The sequence below is a fragment of the Raphanus sativus genome, chromosome 4, assembly GCF_000801105.2.
Source record: "Raphanus sativus cultivar WK10039 chromosome 4, ASM80110v3, whole genome shotgun sequence".
Taxonomy (NCBI): Eukaryota; Viridiplantae; Streptophyta; class Magnoliopsida; order Brassicales; family Brassicaceae; genus Raphanus; species Raphanus sativus.
In genome coordinates, this window is record NC_079514.1 from 8,394,665 (window position 1) to 8,414,197 (window position 19,533).

The 19,533-nt window shown below is 30.0% G+C and overlaps 4 long non-coding RNA genes across 7 annotated transcripts; 2 read left to right on the forward strand and 2 right to left on the reverse strand.

Moving 5' to 3' along the window:
• Positions 1 to 1,434: 1,434 nt before the first annotated feature.
• Positions 1,435 to 2,295, reverse strand: LOC130510852 (uncharacterized). Its single transcript, XR_008944645.1, has 2 exons — positions 2,038 to 2,295; positions 1,435 to 1,769 (listed from the first exon to the last, which is right to left on the reverse strand). It is a non-coding gene; the product is annotated as an uncharacterized LOC130510852 (long non-coding RNA).
• Positions 2,296 to 4,423: 2,128 nt separating this feature from the next.
• LOC130510741 (uncharacterized) lies at positions 4,424 to 4,959 on the reverse strand. The gene is made up of 3 exons (XR_008944478.1): positions 4,862 to 4,959; positions 4,642 to 4,769; positions 4,424 to 4,561 (listed from the first exon to the last, which is right to left on the reverse strand). It is a non-coding gene; the product is annotated as an uncharacterized LOC130510741 (long non-coding RNA).
• LOC108851434 (uncharacterized) lies at positions 4,608 to 5,626 on the forward strand. Its single transcript, XR_001949303.2, has 3 exons — positions 4,608 to 4,741; positions 4,853 to 4,968; positions 5,157 to 5,626. It is a non-coding gene; the product is annotated as an uncharacterized LOC108851434 (long non-coding RNA).
• Positions 5,627 to 13,393: 7,767 nt separating this feature from the next.
• LOC108828196 (uncharacterized) lies at positions 13,394 to 17,517 on the forward strand. 4 transcript variants are annotated; one of them, XR_008945528.1, is made up of 5 exons: positions 13,394 to 13,553; positions 13,635 to 13,705; positions 14,157 to 14,313; positions 16,927 to 17,149; positions 17,238 to 17,517. It is a non-coding gene; the product is annotated as an uncharacterized LOC108828196 (long non-coding RNA). The 4 variants fall into 4 exon arrangements; XR_001949304.2 differs by lacking the exons at positions 16,927 to 17,149; positions 17,238 to 17,517 and adding an exon at positions 15,406 to 15,635; XR_001949305.2 differs by lacking the exons at positions 16,927 to 17,149; positions 17,238 to 17,517 and adding an exon at positions 15,419 to 15,635.
• The last annotated feature ends 2,016 nt before the right edge of the window (positions 17,518 to 19,533 follow it).

Below are 19,533 nucleotides of genomic sequence, written 5' to 3' on the forward strand. Positions count from 1 at the left end.
ACGTATGTGGTGAATATTAATTTTACTTAAACCAAGTAAGCATATTCCATAATGGTCGACTGGAGAGAACTTAAATATCAAGATTGTCAAAAATAAAAATATTACCTAAGTAAAATAAAAATCAGTATCCAATAATGTAAATAAACAAAAGCACAAACATTAAAAACAAATTAACGTGATGTAATTTATATCACTTTGAAGATTAGAAGTTATAGTCAACATACCGGTGAGCGTACTAGCGAATAGAACCAGATGCCTTTGCCTCTAATCATGAGCCAAAGTTCGTATAGTACTAATTTTAGATGCTAAAATTTATATAAAATTTTGAAAAATGTAATTTTTAAAAAATTTATCACCAAAATCTTATAGTATAGCAGTTTAAGAATCTTAAACAACTTAATCAACAAAATATCTAATCAACTTAATCTAATAAAAGACCTGCTTTTCATTCCGGCACTAGCAACGTAAACAACTTAACAAGCACTACTTTTGGCGATTTCAAAGTACCATTGTATGTGATCCTTCTTCGCTTAAGAGCAGTCGATTTCCGGAAATAGGCAGAACTCCAGTACATGTTAGCAGCAAACGTTCATCCAAGGACCAGAGATCAAATAAAGTGAAGAAAAAAAAAAAAGAAACAGCATGAGCCGAATCGATGCAATGATGAGGCTTCTAAGGGCATTGAGTCTCGGGAAAAACTCAGTTCCCCTGGATATTATTGCTCACCCATGGATTTTTCTACTTATGAAGGTGAGAAATCCAGCAATCAGTTTCCCACAGAAACTCCTCTGACATCGAATGAACGTGTAAACTCCCGATCTACTAATGACTGACTGACTTTAAGGTTGTCTTCACGGCAGAGGATGGTGGAAGTATTCAGATGCCGCAATTTTCTATCTCAGGGAGAAATATCATGTTCAGAAATTAAGTGTATCCTAGCAAATAGATACCACACTCCGTCCGTGTATAGTAAAATCAACTACAACATGTTGTTGTTGTATGGAATTTGATGTATTCATATTATATTCTTTTTATGTTTGCGCTTTAGCTGCCATCTTGTGCTGGGGGAACTTGGATCAGCAGTGCAGTATTTTAATAAATGCATGGAATCTGCCTCTCTAATGTTTGCTTGGATCGAAGAATTTACCATAGAATCAGCTGAAGGTTTACAACAAGCCCAAGTATGCTCTCTCTCTTCAGCTAGCTAGATAAATGTTCTACCACGGTCCAATCAAATATAGTTTTGTACTAATATCAGTTCATATAAGATAAAAAAAAATTGTTAGGATGTTTATTCATCCAACAATGTCAGCACAGAACTCTGTTGGTTTCTTCTAATTGAATACATTTTCTTTTAACATACCGGCAGAGAACACCTGATGGCGCATTGATTCCAATTATTCTTTTGTTGATTCAAGTTTGGGAAACACAATCTCAAAGGAAAAGCAAACCATAATCTCAACGTAAAGCAAAACACAATCTCAATCTCAATTGTAGCTGGAACAATTATTACATCAGTCTTTAAAATAAGTTATTAAAAACACCCCACCCACCCACAGTTTGGTTAAACACATCATCAAGAGCTTCCTACAGTTTCCTCTCTTTAAACATCTGGTAATATATCCATTGGGCATAAACCGCGTACGTACCCATCGTGGCCTCCCAGAACACTGGTCGGGAAGTCACCTCCGTGGAGGGTGTAGGAATACTGCGGATCATGGACCTCACTTGAGCCATGATGGGTTTAATAGACATAGGAGCCATTTTGCCTGCGCATAAGAGATACCATCAAAAATAAATAAAAATATAAATAATTAACCCAGGCAGAGGGATTCATAAACATTATTAAATCACGGACGAAACTGAATGAAGGGAACCTAATCGCATCATAAAAGCCCGACGACAATAGAGAGAGAGTAGAGAGAGTTCACAACATAAGAATGCTCAAATTGATGATTCAATTATACAGATTCCAAGAATCACAAACAGTAAGATATTGTAGTAATCCGTTTCAATACAGATTAATTAAGATATTACCATCAGATCGAAGATTCGTTTAATTTCTCAGGTAACAACCATTCAGAGATACCATCAAAAGATCGAGTTCCGAGTTTTGAAATAGAGAGGAGAGAGTGACTCACACGAAGACGCGTCGCTTGTGGATGAGGATGAATGATAATATCCCAATCCCAAATCCTTTATATTCAAACCCTATTTTTTGCCAACACGGGCCGGACCACATATAAGGAGGCCCTATCCCTTCCGGCCTTTTAATAGGTTCTTGCTGAAATTGTTTCTCGATTTACTCTCGTTAATAATAACTTTCTTATGTATACTAGGGTGTTTTCTGGCTACGCCCGGATTCTTTCCTATAATATTAATTAAACTTAATTTCTATATATTTAAAAAAAAACAAAAAAAAATAAATAGTGTGGAAGTGGTTATAGAATTATAAAAATAAGTGAAAAACTATTTAAATAATTTTGTTGAGTTTGGTTAAAATTTTATATAGGATATTAGTAAGATTAATAAGAAGTTAACTAAATTATTAGTTAACATCTATATGAATTCTTGATCTTGGTTTTTTATTTTTATGTAAAACATTGTAAAACTTATAATTAATACTGTATAAAATTGTTTGGTTTTACAATTATTTAGTTTTTATTTCTGTAAAAAAAAGTACCAACCGACTTGTGAATAGGTTCTTTATTTGTTCTCTTTAATTTGTTGTTTTAACCAAAATTTAAATTTATCATTTATTGTTTGCTATTTAATTTCTTTTTTTCTAAGTTTGTTTTGTGATGGAAATAAATTTTCTTCATGATTTGAAATATTTTCAGTAGTAAAGTAATTATAGAGGTTTACTTTCTTACAGTTAATGTACTATTAATTTTACAGTATTTTAATAATTTAAGTAATTAGATTTCACTTTGGAAATAATTGCAAATATTAATACTTTTATTTGATTCTTGGGTTTTTTGGTTTTTTTTGTTGGGTAATGTTTGTGTCATTCTTTTTGGAAGGCTTAAATGACCTTTTTTCTCTTGAAAACAGGTATGATTGAGGACTTCAAACCAAACTTAAAATCTCTCTAAATTTTATTAATGGTAGATATATAAAAAAATAATCAGAGTCAAAAGTCTGGAACTAGGTTTCTATTTGTTTGGCTATTGTTTTTAAAACATTTTGAAGAACACTTAATTTAAATCTGATTAATCACATTTAAATCTGATTAATCACATTGCATATATATTTTATATTTTTCTAAAAATAATTTATGAAACACAAACGGTTTAAGAATTTAAGAATTCTAACTGCTACGGTTTGATCCTGCCCTACAATTTGAGTTGCAAACCCACGAATTGCTTTATTATTGTTATCACACTTGCCTCACTTCTTTTTTGTTCCAAGACCTTTGTTTATGATGCATTTCTATTAGACTCACACTTGCCTCACTTCTTTTCTTTTGTTCCAAGACCTTCTTTTGTGATGCTTTTATGGTAGTGCGTACAAACTCAATATATTCAACTCCACCTGCTTGATGAAACGTTAGACCACCAGCTTTAACCCCTTAAGAGCAGGTACTGTGGTCCACTAAAACAGTGTAGGTGGAGATCACAATCATAAACATTGACAGCGATAAAATAACACAAAGATCAAGAAAAGTTGTGTAGTGCCACGATATATCTTCTCAGCAACTTCATTTTTCTCAATGGACACGTTAACGCTATTGTTGCCTCAAGGTTTGAATTAAAAGATTTGTCAAGCTGATTAACTTCTTTGTCACCAACTCCACTCTATAAAAAAGAAAAGTATTTTTCGACAATAGAAAGAAATCACCTCTACCATTTCTCATTAATTCCAATAACTGGTGTTCCTGCACGTAAATTCTTCTCTGTCTTTTTCTCTAACACGTCATTTAATTCCTTGCTCATGAAGTTTGTAGTAAAATGAGATTTAGCAATTGGTAACCAAATCACTAAACCATTTTAGTTGGGTGATTTTTTCATCCTATGTGTCAGTAACCAAATCACTTGCGGGGTTGTTGGCAGAGGTTTGCTTAATTGTGATTCCAACTAAGGTGTGCATTTGAGACCTTTATTTTCACTAAACCATTTGAATAGTTGTGTTAATCTTGCCACATTCAGACTGACCCCACCAGTGTTTTAAAGTTACGTATAGATTGTATGCGTGGGAAAATGAAAAAAGTAAATGCTAAACCAGTGAGAGATAGTTTGCAGATAATTGAAAGGAAATAAACGAAAACTCTTTTTTTTTTTAAACAAAACTAAAACGAAAACTCAGAAACTGAAAAACATATCAGTTTGGTAAAAACTGAAAAACGCAGGAAAGCTAAGTGGGATTCACCGTTCACGGTTTTGTGGATTTGTACCAATCACTCACGCGGGCGCTTGCGACTCTTCTCTATCTCAGCCAAGCTTGGTAGATTCGGGTCATCTACTTCCTTTGCCTTGCCGGAAGGACCACCAGTGTCGCTAGCAGATGACAGTGCTTGTTCTGTGTGGACATCTCCCCCTGGAGCCTTTTCAGCCTCGGGTTTCTTTAAGATAAATAAACGGTTTAGTTTTTTTTGCTTCTAACATTATTAAATTGAATATATAAGAGTAAGAGGAAACCTACGGTCAGAGGGTCAAGCCTATCTTCAGTGATTGCAGACCCGGTGAAGGTACACGTATGTGAAAAACGTATTGATTCCAAGCTAGCTCTTCAAGGCATCGAGGTAGCTCTGGACCTCCAACGCCTTTAATCTGTTTTTGGTTAAAGATTGGTGTGTTAGCTAGAGGTGTGATCAAAATTTGAAAACGGTATATGAATGGTTTCTTTATCGTAGAGACCAAACCTCCTCTCCAGAGCTAGTGTCGCTGCTTCCATTTTGGTGAGCTTAGACACCTCGGTATCAAAGACCACAAACTTTGCACTGTCTCTGCCATCACAAACTTTGACTCGGTAATTGAGTTTGACCATACTCATAGGCAAAGATAAGACTGTAAATAAGGGCCCATACTTTTGTCTTCTCTCGTTTTTTTTTCTCTCGTTTGTTCCCGTCAAATACTGAATAGTTAGAACATCACCGAATCATTCATTTTGAGAAGGCAATATTAGTTTAACACACGTATATTTTGCATGGTTGTTAGTCTAATGAAGGGGTAGGAGCTGATCATTGCGTATCCGTTCCGCAAGCTTTACTTGATACAATAGGGCAGACACGCAAACTCATCATCAAAGTCTCTAATCATAATTTGAAAGGTAAGACTCAGACACTAACTGTCACAAAGATACTCCCACTAGAAGTTTCACTTCCAGCAACGTCTGATGGTATTCCGAAGACTGGAGGTGACGAATCTGGTCCTTCTAGAGGCTCTGGAGGGTCTGCAGGTGATGGGGTTAGAAAAGCCGCTGAGAGTCTTGAGTCGGATGAAATCAAGCGTTCCAAGAGTGGCTAATATAGCTTCTTCTTATCCTCTTATGCAGTGATTGTTTTTGCTGCATTATAAGTACTGTTTTAAGTTTCCCTAATGACTTTGCTTCTTTCCTTTCTCTCTTCAGACTTTTGTCTTTTATTTTTGTACTTTGAATACAATTTTAATTATATGGTTTTTGCTTATCCCTTTAGATTATTACTTATTCTATTATGATCTGATTAGTATTACATGAAGATTGGTATATATTACTTTCTACTATTTTTATATTTGTGCTAAACTCTCTTCTTAGTAACCTTATGGTTGTAGCCATTGTCCATATGTTTTTTTGAAACTCTTTCTTTTCCTTACGTAAGCTTTTTCTATAAGTATGAAATGGGTTTTTTTGGTTGTTATTTTAGAATACAGATTTATATTTTCTACCTTTATGAAGGATACATTCTAACAAAATATATTCTAACACTAATCAAAACAGTGTAGTGAAATTAGTAATGGCCACGACACCATTAAAATTATTTTATTTCAACAAATATATATGAGTATTCAAAGTTTCAAATGAAAATGAAAAAACATAATATTTACAGAAAATTAAAAAATTAACAACAAATTTCATAAACTGTAAGACTATTTTATAATATTTAACGATATATGATATAGAATAAAAGTTTAGCAAATTATTTTTCAAATTTATCCAAAAAATTAAAAATAATATAATTTTCAGTTGAAACTGGTTAAAATACAGTTAATAAATATTTATGGAAAATAAATACAATTCAAGTAAAATTCATATTTAACAAAATTATAATGTGAAATTTGTATGAATGTTCACAAGCTTATAACTCGACAGAGTTGTCTTAGTTGATAAAATGCTTTCAGGAGTTCCTTTTCTGTTGAGCTTGCGCTGTATATGGTCAATCCATTTCTCACTCCATGAGCTCCAAGAAATAAGAAGACTAAAATGATGCAACAACAACACTATATTATGCGTTCCGGTTAAACAAAGGCTGCACGTTTAAGGAGAAAACAGAGAACTGAAAGCATTTAGTATTATTGAGGAAAAGGAATATGCAAACACATTTTAAAAATTGTACTGTAGGAAAATGTTTTCGGAAAAAATTGATAGGAAATAACTTCAAACATAGAAGCTTGCCAGACACTCAAATACGTAGGTTTTATGCAAACAAATTGAAATAAATAATTTATAAATTAAATCAGCATAAACTTAAACTATTTTTTTTTTTATTTAGTGTGAATATATTTTTCAATTCATAAATCACTGAAATGTAAATCAAAATATAAATAAACTATTAATTATCAAAAATGTTACAAAATAATTTCATGAACATGCTAATACGTACAGTATATTTTACGTAGATATAATAAATTTAACATATTTACAAAAAAAAACTCAAAATGAGTGATGAGAGGAGAGTGCAATAAAACTAATATATGTACATATCTTTATTTTTGATAAATATTTAATTTCTAATAAGTCAAAACTGTCTTCAGTTTGCATAATCCTAATAAAATAAATAGTATTATAATTTATATCATATAAAAGATGAGGATATGAAATATTATAAATAGAGCTAATACCACCAATCAAAATATGTTAAACAACTATTACAATTTATTATTTTAAAAGAATGTAGATTTTTTCTTAAACAAGTGTATAAAATAAAATCAATATCAACAAAAATAATACATATAAAAAACTCCAACCTCTTTCTATATTTTTTTGGTCAACTATTCATTTTATTCCTGTCTCACCAAATAATGTATTATGCTACGGCTTTGGATTCAGTTATTTTACTTGCTTTGGTTATCATCTCCATCTTTGTCACCATATCGTGTGTATTTTTTGTTCCATTATATATTGTACATACAACAAGCAGGTAAGCTGATGAACAGTCTCTCAGTTGCTGATCATCTTCAGGCCACGACCAGGTAAGCTACAAGTCTTAAAGTAGCTAAAGGCTGCGCAAAAGAGCTTTCGCCAACAACTGATGTTTTGGCCATCTACAGAGGAAATATATTCTTTAGATGTTCCAACTATTACCAACCACCTCTTGGTCTTGGTTCGTTGGTTCTCGTTACGTCATTAAAAAGAAAATTATGTCTATATGTCATTCTTTAAACTCCAATCGGTTGAACAGAAATGGGATTTATTCTTCTTGCAGCTCAAAATACAAGTCCAAGACCAAGTTCTCTGCTTTATGATGGACTTTCAGCAGTGCCGGTCCAATGTTTCCAGATGCCCTAAGCAAAATTTCAATAAATAATATATTTTTATTTTTTTATCTAATATCATATATATAATACTACTCACATTAAAATTATAAAATAAATCAATTTGTTTAATATATTTTAAATCTATCACTACATTTAAAAAAAATCAATATATCATTTTTTTTAAAAATCAATATATCATTTATTTGAGAAATTTAAAAACATAAAGCTAACTAAATTATAATAAAGAGAAGTCATCTATTAATAAATATAACCGAGAGTTTTAACAATCTTTTGAAATATATTAATAACTAATAACGAGTTCATTTTGGACATGGTACTAGGAAATGGAATCCTTCATATATATATATGTATGTATCATAATAATAAAAACTAAATATATACATATATAAATAATTACAAAATATATATATATATACATTTTTATCAAATTGTGAAATAAAACATTAATTTGAAATAAAATTAAATATATACATTTGATATATTATATTTTGTATACATATATACATTGTATAAAATTTAATTTTTATTTCACAATTAATGTTAAAATGTATATATGCATACAAAACGTGCATTACAAATTTTGATAAAACATGTATATATTTGATAAAACATATAAGAAAATTCGTAATGTATACATATATACATTTAACATTATTTTTTTTAATAAATCATTAACTTTTATAAATATATGTATACAAAATATAATATATAAAATTTATATATTTAATGTTTTATCGCAAATTAATATTTTATTTCACAATTTTGATAAAAATGTATATATATATATATATAATTTGTAATTATTTAAATGTGTATATATTTAGTTTTTTTTATTATGATACATATATATTATATATGAGTTATTAGTTATTAATTTATTTCAAAAGATTATAAATGTGTTAGAGGATTAATAGTCTGTTATATTAAAGATATAGTTCCGGTAGCACAATGGTTTCTGTTTCCTTGGTTGATTGAAGGAAACCAGGATTCGATCCCCCATGTATAGCAAATTTTAATTAAACGATAAAACAACGTCGTTTTAAGCTTTACATACAAAACTAACAATTAGTTAGTCAAAGTATGATTTTGTAAAGTTCAGGTAGGAATTTTAAATAATTTTGCGGTTTAGGTATGAATTCGCACTTATTTTTTTCCGGATATGAAAAGGCACGATTGAAATTGTTGAGGTCAAAAACGGTCTTTTTCCGTACCAATACTTTATATGTTATCATAAACATTTGACTATATTCCTTCCTAATTTTATTAAAAATCATTGGAAATTCAAAATTTTCATTTTAAATATGTTATTTCTCTAGAATGTACTGACTTAATATATTTTATAAGAAAAGTTTCATATTAGAGTTATTTTTTTTATAAATATGTTTATTAAAATTATAAATTGGATTTACATATAATACTAACAAAGAATTAATACTATAAAAACTTAATAAAATATGCCCTCTTAAAATTGGATGTTTTAAGCGACAGCTTGAGTCGCTTGCCCTCTGGACCTGTCCTGACTTTCAGACAAAGACGGCGAACTGATAACCGAAGAATCAACAGTTAAAAGCAGAGATCTCGAGATAACAAGCCAAGGGAACTGCTTTATGTCCCGCGGGATGGCCTGTAAAGGAGTGTGGGCTTGGCGGGACGGGATTGGGCTTGACGTTTTCAGTACCGCAACCTGTGCGGGACAGCCCTTTTGTGTACCTCGGGACGGGAAGGGATGACCTGTTTGAATCCTATGTATATGTTGTGTTGTTATCTTAAAACATATTTTTCAATTTTAAAAATTTTAAAATCAGATGTAAAACAATTTATAATAATTAAGTGGTTAAAGTCAATGTTAACGTTAATGAATTTGATAAGATAATCTTTTATATTATAAATCACAAGTCACTCAATCAATCATATTTTGACATGTGTAAATTCTATTATTTTTAAAAAAAAGTTTTTAAAACAATTGAAAAGCAAAAAAAGAAATTGTTTGAACTGTTTCAGTCACGATCTCCACCTTTTTCTCATATATTATTTATTTACAAAATTCAAACAGTTTAATTTATTCCACGCATCTGATTTCTACAACAAACATATTCACAAAATTTCAAACAGTTTAATTTATTCCACAGTGTAGAACAGCAGATGCTTCAATTTGATATTGTGTACAGAGTGTTTTTAGAAATGATTAAGCGAAGTTACACATTGCTCTGGATAATATGTCGGTCACCATTGGTTAGTGATGGAGTTATATTATAGTGCTTCTTAACAAATGAGTAAGCGATAATTTTTTACTCTCGGAGCTAATTTATTGTCCCTTAGGGAACTTCTTTGTTACGTTTTTTTACAGAGGAATGACTCTTCCTCGATCTTAAGCGGCTACTTTGAGAATCGAAGGGCAATAAACTGGGAACAAAATTTCAACTAAAGAAAAAGAGTGAAATAAAGAGGTATGATTATCACAAAATCGAAGCAGAGAGAAGAAGATATATGAAAAGTGAAGAAGAGACTTCAACTTTCACAGAAATTCTTTTTTCGTCTTTTTTTTTGGTAAAACAGATTCTCTTCTTAGGTGGAGGAAGAGACAAGTTTTGTTCTAGATTAAAGACCACACGGGTTAATGAAAGATATAAGAGAAGATGGACTCCAACTTACCAAGACACTCTCAAGTCTCAACCCACTGCGCAGCTGTGATCGATAGGTCAGAAGAAAAACCTTGACCAACAAATTAATTTTCTTTACTTTTTCTCATAAACCATCAATTAATGTTGAAAACAATTTACTCTTGACAAATTCTTAATATCGAAATTGCGCATCCCCTAAATTATGAATTCTGAACATCACTTTCTGTAATACATATCATTGTCTTAGCATAAATAAGCATGTAAATAAAAAATCTGGTAAAAACGAAAGTAAAATAAAATAAAAAAATTATTTAATCTGTTCACATCTAGAGTATTATCCTATATTCTGGTTTGCCATAAAAAATCTAAATTATGCAATATTTCTATTACTATTGTTTTTTACAAATATATATATATATATATATATATATATATATATATATATATATATACTTTTTCACTAATACAAATAGATGCACTAAATGTCACTTTTTTATCAAACATATTCTAATTCAGAAATTTTTCAAATTTAATTTGATGTGAAATAAACATTCCCTTAAAAGTAATTAAAGTATAACTGTTGATAAAAAAAATTAAAGTATACCCGTGCTTGGCACGGGTGAAACATTCTAGTTCTTATATATTTTTTTGTCTTGATTTTTTTTTCAATTATAAAAGTTACAAAATAACATATAACAATTTATAATTAAAAGAAATTTTTATTAATAATACTAAAATTTTATTAAATAAGATAATTCTTATAAATTTTGTTGTCACCTTAATTCTTTTTTCAATTATAAAAGTTAGAAAACATATAAACAATTTATAATTAAATATTTAAAAACAAAAAAAATTGTATAAAGATATTTGTAATATGTAAATATTTCTTTTTAAAATTACAACACAATAATGAACACACACACATATATACATATACTATTATTTGATGAGTGATTTTTCGCAATGAACTCCCACGTTAAAAGTTGGAGTGATCAACCGTGGATACTATCCTCATATTATATCCTTTCAAGCAAGAATAACAAAGACTTGCTGAATTAAGGTAGAGAATATGATTCCATGCGACTTTTTTGTTGTTAGTTTTCTCAGCCATAGACATAATCTGATTGTAGATTATCTTTCCAAAAAGTCAAACCCCCGATGATGATAAATCATGTAGATGAGCCTAAGACGCTCATGATTCATCGTTGTATAGTTCATGGTAGGGATCCAGTTCGAGCACACAAGTTTGTACAAGACTTGATTTGCCGGAGTGAGATATTTTGAGCTATATGCTCCCAACGATTGATCTGATTGTCAGTGAGGAAGCCACATACTTGATCAATATTCTGATCCATCCACTTGGTATCTTCTTCAATTGATACTAGATACTGACCCGCGATTTGAAAGCGCGGGAGTTGTTTCCTGTTAAATTTAAATATTAAACCATGTATACTTTGGTTGTAAATTATAGCAAAACACATACTAGGATGCGTAATACTATTTCGAGTTACATATTTGAGATTTTAGTTTATGTTTTGAGCAAGTGAAAACAGTTCCCATTGGTTTAATAGTATATATTTTAAAATTTTAACTACAACTCTAAAATAGATAATCATGTATATGTTTTAAATTTTTGTATTGCTTTCAAAAATTAAAATATGCAAAAAATATATAGTATATATCATATTCATATTTTTAAGTATAACTTACGAATCATGTGAGATTATATATTTTTAAGTTATAGGTAGTTTTTTGAATTTTGACCAGGACATACGGTTGAACCGATAAACCTGGTGATCCAAAATAAATTTGGTTTAAGTTTTGTGAAAAACCAAAATTTAAAAACCCTTAAAACCCCGCTAAACCTACCCGGTTTAAAACATAATTTTAAAAACTAAATATAATAACTTCTATCCCTTTGATTCTTCAGTTTTTTAATTTTGTATCAATTTCTCTTAGGGGGGGTTATTGGAAATAGAATTCGGAAAGAGTTTAGTGATTTTAGAAATTGACAGATTTTTAAAAGTTTATGAGATTTCACAAATGTTTTCTAAATTTCTATCAAATAATTTGTATTAATTTCTATAGATTGTTATTGATTATTTAAAATTTGCACAATGTAGTTTTAAAAAAAAATCCTTCTAAGGTAATATACAGGAATATTGTAGAAAATTTTCAACAATAAATCTCGATGAGACACTATTAGATTATCGTTTGGTGTGTTCACATAGACAAATGCATTTTATGGTATTGATTCTTTGTATTATGGTTTGTTATTTGATTTGTTATGAAAATAGTCATTTTTTATCTTCATACTACATGGCAGATTTTTAATAGTCTTGTTTTCATTGACATTTTTTTTGAGACATCACTCTTACAAACGAAAGATTATGTTAGAACACACCAAATATGAAACTAATCTACAAAGAAATCTTCTGAAAATCACATGTCAAACAAGAAAAAAATATCATACTGTAAGGAAATGTTTTTATTAGTACACAGATTTCAGAAATCTTATAAGTAGACATGGTATTTTCAAAATCTAGCTTATGAGTAAATATATAAAAAATTCAACTCCCAATAACCATAGAATTTAATAGAATATCAAAATCAATAAAAACTAAACTTTTTGAATAACAGAAGATTTGAATGGAATTTAAAAGTCTTTAAACCAATAACAATGGATTTTGGAAAGATTTTTAAAATCCATAAACCAATAACCATGGATTCTTAAAATTTTATAATTCCTTAAAAATTCTAAACCAATAACCCCCTCTTAATTTGGTATGTTTATTTAAATATATTTGGTCTCATAACTAAGATGATAAATTGTATGTTGTAAATTATAAATTGAATGATTATAGAAATATTAACAATTATTGCTTCATAGATTATTTTTATTATTGTGTTTGGGCTGTTGACTGGATTTTCAAATTTATAAAATACATATACTTCATTGGGGTTTTGTTGAATTTCGATTGTGTAATATAAAGTGGGCTTCAAATAATATTATTGCCTTGTTGGTCCGTAAATCTTCAAGGTCTATATTAAATAATTAAAAAAAGTTGTGGCCTGAAATCTAAAAAGATTAGTGTTATCCAGACAAAAAAAATCAGAAATAATGTCCTAAGAAAAAAAAGAACTGACAGATTCTGAGAGATCTATCCAAAGCGGTGAATCTGGAAAACTTAGACAAATCATCTTTTTTTTTCCATTCGGAGAAAGAAAGACAAGATTGGTAAGTTTTTGTCTTGATTAAAGATCTAGTTTCGAAAATTTTTTGTTTTTGCTCTTACTGTCTTTTTTCTTTACATGACAGAATAAACCAGAAGGTGAAATAGAACAAAAGTACATCAAAAAGAATCACATGTAGTCATAAAAAATCCAAAGGTTTGTCTTCATTAGGTCATAAATCCAGTTATAGGAAAAAAATACCTTCACCCGGATTAATATCATCAGTTCCAAACAACCTTTTTGGCTCAATAACAGTAATATTAAATCTGGATTTTGGTGGAATCATAGTGTTCTGCAATGTTAAACTGGTCTTTCTTTCATTACTGCTGAATTGTTGGTTGCGAGATGATGATATAGATAATGGGGTTCGAAGTTTCTGATATTTTTTTGGCTACAAACTTTAGAAGTCCATTAGCTGTATGTTATACATTAACATAAAACAAAACATAATCACATAAACTTCATAGAAACTTACAACTGACATTTTTGATCCAATGGCTTTTGTTTCCGTTTTTTTCTGTGATGAAAGTATCAAATTAGCACAAAACATATTGTTACAAAGTATTATCGTATGTTGATATGGCTGTCTTTTCACTTACCTTTGCAGTATCCCATACTCGTTGAAGCAAGGTACAGAGTTTGCGAAAGTGCGCCAAATCTTGGAGAAAATATATAAGGAAATTGAACCACTTGTGAGCCAAAAACACCACTCTGATGTGAGTTAGTGATATCCTTCAGTACCCAGCCGAATATAGATTTCAAAGGTATAAACTGATTGTTTGGTGGCAGTGTCTAAAATATTGAGTTAGGAGACATATCATTATCGTGTGTGTGAGGTATCTTCCTAAGCTGGGTAATTGAACATGACTTAGTTTGCTTAAACGTCGTCTCACTGGTGTGATTTTCTCTGAAATTTTAGAGAGAAACGACAGATGAGAATGGATATATTAAAAACATATACAAACAAATAGATTTTCGATATGATTTAAAAAAACACATGAAACTCTACCTTCAGAACCTTATGTATAATTGGTTCCCGTTTGAAAATGTGGAATATCAGTAAGGCCTGAACTATTTGTTTGTGTTGTAGTCTGATATGCTATTATGAATCTATTCCACCTTGAATACTGCTGATTGTACTGTTGCTTTCCCTCTGCCGTATTCTATAAGAAACAGATTGAGAAATGTATTGAAATATGTGTGTTGCTCTGAGGTCAAAATGCTGTATATATAAGAAAAGAATAGTTTGATGGTTTAGGGCATTCAAATTGTATATATTTTCTTAAAATTAGCCGTCTGTTTAGTGAATCATATATCTTGGGGATCAAGTTTATTCAATTTATGGTGAATTATATTTTCATGTTTGAATTATATAGATTTAAGTTATTAAATGCTGCTGTTTTTATTTTATGATTGGTTGTTAATGATATTTTGAATATATATGAGGATACTTAGATTGCTCAGTTATTTACGATCTACTATATTCGGTTTCCTTAATTTAACAACTTACCTAGATTTTAGTTTATTTGAGTAGAGTTATGGTTTTTTTTATTTAAGTATTTAGTTGTATATGGTTATTGATTCGAAAACGATTTGGTATTTATGTTTTAGAATATTCGATATTGGTATGCATGGAAATTCCGGAAATTTAGTTGATTATAATTTTTTTGTTTGCTTTTAGTTTAGTGGTTTATAAAAATCAAAAACTTTCACCGCCTTGCATATCGTAACCTGTAAAATATTGTAACTTGTATATTGGGTTTGATATGCAATTGTTTGTAAAATAATAAAAAAATGATTGGAACTGATGAATGGTAATGGAAACAATTATAGCACATCAATATGTTGTTTTGAAGTGAAAGTTTGCAGATTCTAATGGACGATGAAGCAGTGGTGTTCATGGAAGATTATTAAGAGTACATGAGAATTTGTTTTTGATACGTATACTACAAAAATGAAAAATGAAATATATTTGTAAAATAATTATCTATACTATTAAAGTACAAGCACATTTGGATTTTTACTCTGTTCACCCCTATTAAAGAGACTTTCTTTTGTATTCATTAATGACATTTTGGACATTTTGCATTGGTTTTTTTTTTAATTGTTTTTGGTTTGTCATTAACCACCGGTTTCCTAATTCAATTTTGGTATGTGATTATTCCGTGTTTGATACTGCATCATTTTAATATTTTTCCAACCGGACATGTTTGAAACTGCATCGTTTTTTCTCAAACTATTTAATGGTTTGGTTTTAAACCACTTTTTCCTAAATATAATCCCAACTATCTAACAAAAATTATTTATAAAAAATAAAAATTGTTTATTGGTTCAACCAGTGGTTCAACCGGTAACTGGATTTCGATTTTAGTAGTTTTTATTGGATTTTTAAATTTTGTTTTTTTTTTCAAACCTGAACTGAATTTATCTTTGATCAACCGGTAATCCGTTCAACCGCAGGTCTCAATCGAATTTCAAAACACCGATCAAAACTATAAAACTGTTATATTGATTTATATTTAAAATATCTAATTCAAAATTAAAAACCTAAAAATACATGTATAATATAGTTTTACCGAACATAAATCTGGATATAAAATACATATATGAGACGGATTATATAAATATATATACAAGACGGATTATATAAATGTGATTATATAAAATTTTCACCAAACATAAACCCGCGCTTTGAAAGCGCGGATCAAAATCTAGTATTGCTCTTATTTAAACAGTTGGCTTTGACGAAGGGCCCAAATAGCTGTGTAGATCCGATTGATTATGATGGCTAGGCGATTTTGTTTTCTAAATTTTAAATAAAAGGAAAATCTGAAAACTATAATTAAATAAAAAGCATAACCTAAAAATATGTTTGTGGTATAGATCTGTAAATAATTTCAAAACAGAAGGATACCTCAAAAAAGTGTCTTGTGTTATAATAGTATAGATTTAGCTGATTATTGATAATATATATTGATTGGTGTTATATATCTTGATTTGTGTTATTTTAAATTTGTTTTAAACAACACAAAAGATTCACAGTTCTATATGTTTCAGTTAACTATAATTAATAGTATTTTGGAAAATAATTAAAAATGAAATATCTAATAAAAATAAAATAAAAACTAATATACTATAAAAACATCATAATTATTGAAATAGAACACTAATCAAATTTTATGTAAAAAAACAAATTATTACTAATAAAACAAGTCACCAATATATACTAGAAATCCAAGAACTAATGTGATAATATATATATATATATATATTTAATTAATGTGTTTTAAAATTAAAATACCAAATAAAATTCGTGCAACACACTGATTTATATCTAGTTTAGTATAAGTTACTGACAAAGAAATTATAAATTCAAGAACCTATAAAAAAAGGATAAGCACAGCCCAAAGATGCGATCTGGACCCGTGGTAGTAAAGTTAATTGGGCTGGGCCCGTGGTGGTATTGTAAGGTTTCGTTGAACTTTATAAGAAGCATGCAGGATCAATCTTAGCAATTATTAACGCCGCGTCTTCGAGTCTCTTTCTTTCTTTCTTTTGAGTCACTCTTCCGCACCCTAACGCCTCGCCGTCGTCTGTCGTGTGAGTCTGCCTCTTTCTTTCTTTCTGATTGTTATTATAGATCTGCAAGATCTTAGAGTTTCTTATGTTCAAAATTTACTATATGCAGGACAAGAGAAAAATGGGATATCTTGGTATGGTTGGATACGCATCCCGTTTGGTCGCAGGAGTAACCTTTGGATGGGCCCTTGGTGTCGTTACGCTCAAATATAAGTTCTTAAAGAACCCAGGGGGAAAGTTGGAGCCAAAAGAAGATGTGGAGAATAATTAAGCATATGTTCTAGATTATTAGGGTTTCTATTATCTATGTTTCTGACTATGCTTTGGTATTATGTATCAGTTGTTATGACGATTGTGAATGAAATTAGCTGTTTCGACGCATTGGATAATCTCAAAGTTGATCGCTTTTACATGAGCTTTCAAACAAGCTTATGAGTATTGATCAAACGCGCTTTGTATCATTAAGACCAGATAATCAATTTGAGCATTACTAATCAGCTTCTGTTCCAAAAGAATGATATCGGTTTGCTAAACTCGGATTTTCTCACCAAACAGGCAACTGTTTATTACTTTGTATTGCGTTGCTAGATTCTTTCCAAAAAGAGGAAATATAGAAAACAAAACAGACAAGAATGTAACAGATAAAGAAGTATTGTTTTAGTGGAGTATAATACAAATCTTTGTTAGCTGAGTTGTTCATCTACCCAACAAGGATCGCTAGAAACTCTGTTTCTGGTCTTGTTTTTGGTTGCCAGATCTTGTGGGAATGATGGATGTATACTCGAATCATTTTATGTATATATCCATTCTGTTACTCCGCCTGCTCTGCGTAGCTTAATATTTTCTCTTTAATTGTAATTGATCTAAATTTTTTAGTTTAGACCATAAGATGGTAAACATCTCCTAACTGTATGATTTTGAGAATATTGTTTCGTGTAAGTCGGTAGATTGCATTTTTATGGTTTCTTGATGATTTCAAAAGCCTGGACCTGTTGGTAACACCAACTGGAAAACTGTCACTTAGAAGACAGCAGGAGATCAAGTTGCTCAAGGCGGCTACTCGATTATTCTCAAGCCTGAGGATCGTGGCAGTGCAGCTTGGTCCACTACAAGAACCTTTGAAAGGCATAGTACCATATACATTATCGCTAAATGGGACTTTTTGTGGTTTGATATTTGACCACCTGGACTGAAATCAAGACTTTTTTCTTCTTTGTTGTATCTAGGTTCTGTTCCTGAGCAACCCAAATATCGTAGAATGTGTTTACACTCTGGGAACTGAGATAACGAACATGGCTAAAGTAAATTGTATTCAGAAGAATTGGGCAGTAAATGTTGCTTTTGTTTTTATATATACTTTTTTTTTTGTTCAATTGACAGTTTTAACGTTGGAATGTATCAGCAGGTGGATATGATGATCAATGATCAAACATATCAGAGAGTACAAAAGGTATGCTAAAATTCATGGACTTGTGGAAGAAAAAGAGAAGTAAACACATCAACACATCTCTGCAATGAAAGACTCAGTTTATGTTCACAATTGTTGCAATCAAACTATTGTGATTATAGATTCTAAACTTTTTTGAACTATCGCAACTATTGTTCACAAATCCACGCCTAAGTTTATGCTTCTTTCAGTAGTATTCCTTAAACAGCTTATGAGCCAACATCTGTATATGTGTGTATGTGCTTGTGATCACCATTTTGCTATGATTGTAGACTTTTTCTACCTCTTGAATCAACCAGCGGAGAAACAAGTATAGCCAAGTCCTGCTCTTAGTATATTAGAGTTTTGGCTTAGTGTTTGGAGATTTGAGAGTTTCTTCTTTGTACGTGTCTTAATGTATATTCTGCAGTATTTTATTGACTTTGCTTTTCACTAATGTATATATATTAAATTAGTAAATATATGCAGAAGAAACAACGGAGGATTGTTTGAGCACTATGAAGAACACCAATGACTAGACAGGAAAAACAAAACTCAAGTTTCTAAGAAAGTAACACATTATCTTCTATTAGCAAAACACCACGAAATCCGTCAATAAATATTAGCATCTTGCTTTTTTCATAAGATATTAACATGAATTATTTCTAAGTCACAAGTTATTCATACTAATAAATAGTTAAAAATTTATAACATTTAAAAATCTGCAAAATTTATTATAGATGACACACTCATATTATACATAAATGTATCATTTTATTATAGATTTTAAATCTTAAATAACTATAAATTAATAGTAACTCAACAAACACAATTAATTTTCTTAAAAAATATAATTTACAATTGTCAACCTAATGTTTCTTTTTATTAATTGATGTAAAATGACACGCTAATGTTTTACATAAACGTATCATAGATTTCAAATAACTATAAACTAATATATCTACTAGTTTTCCTGAAA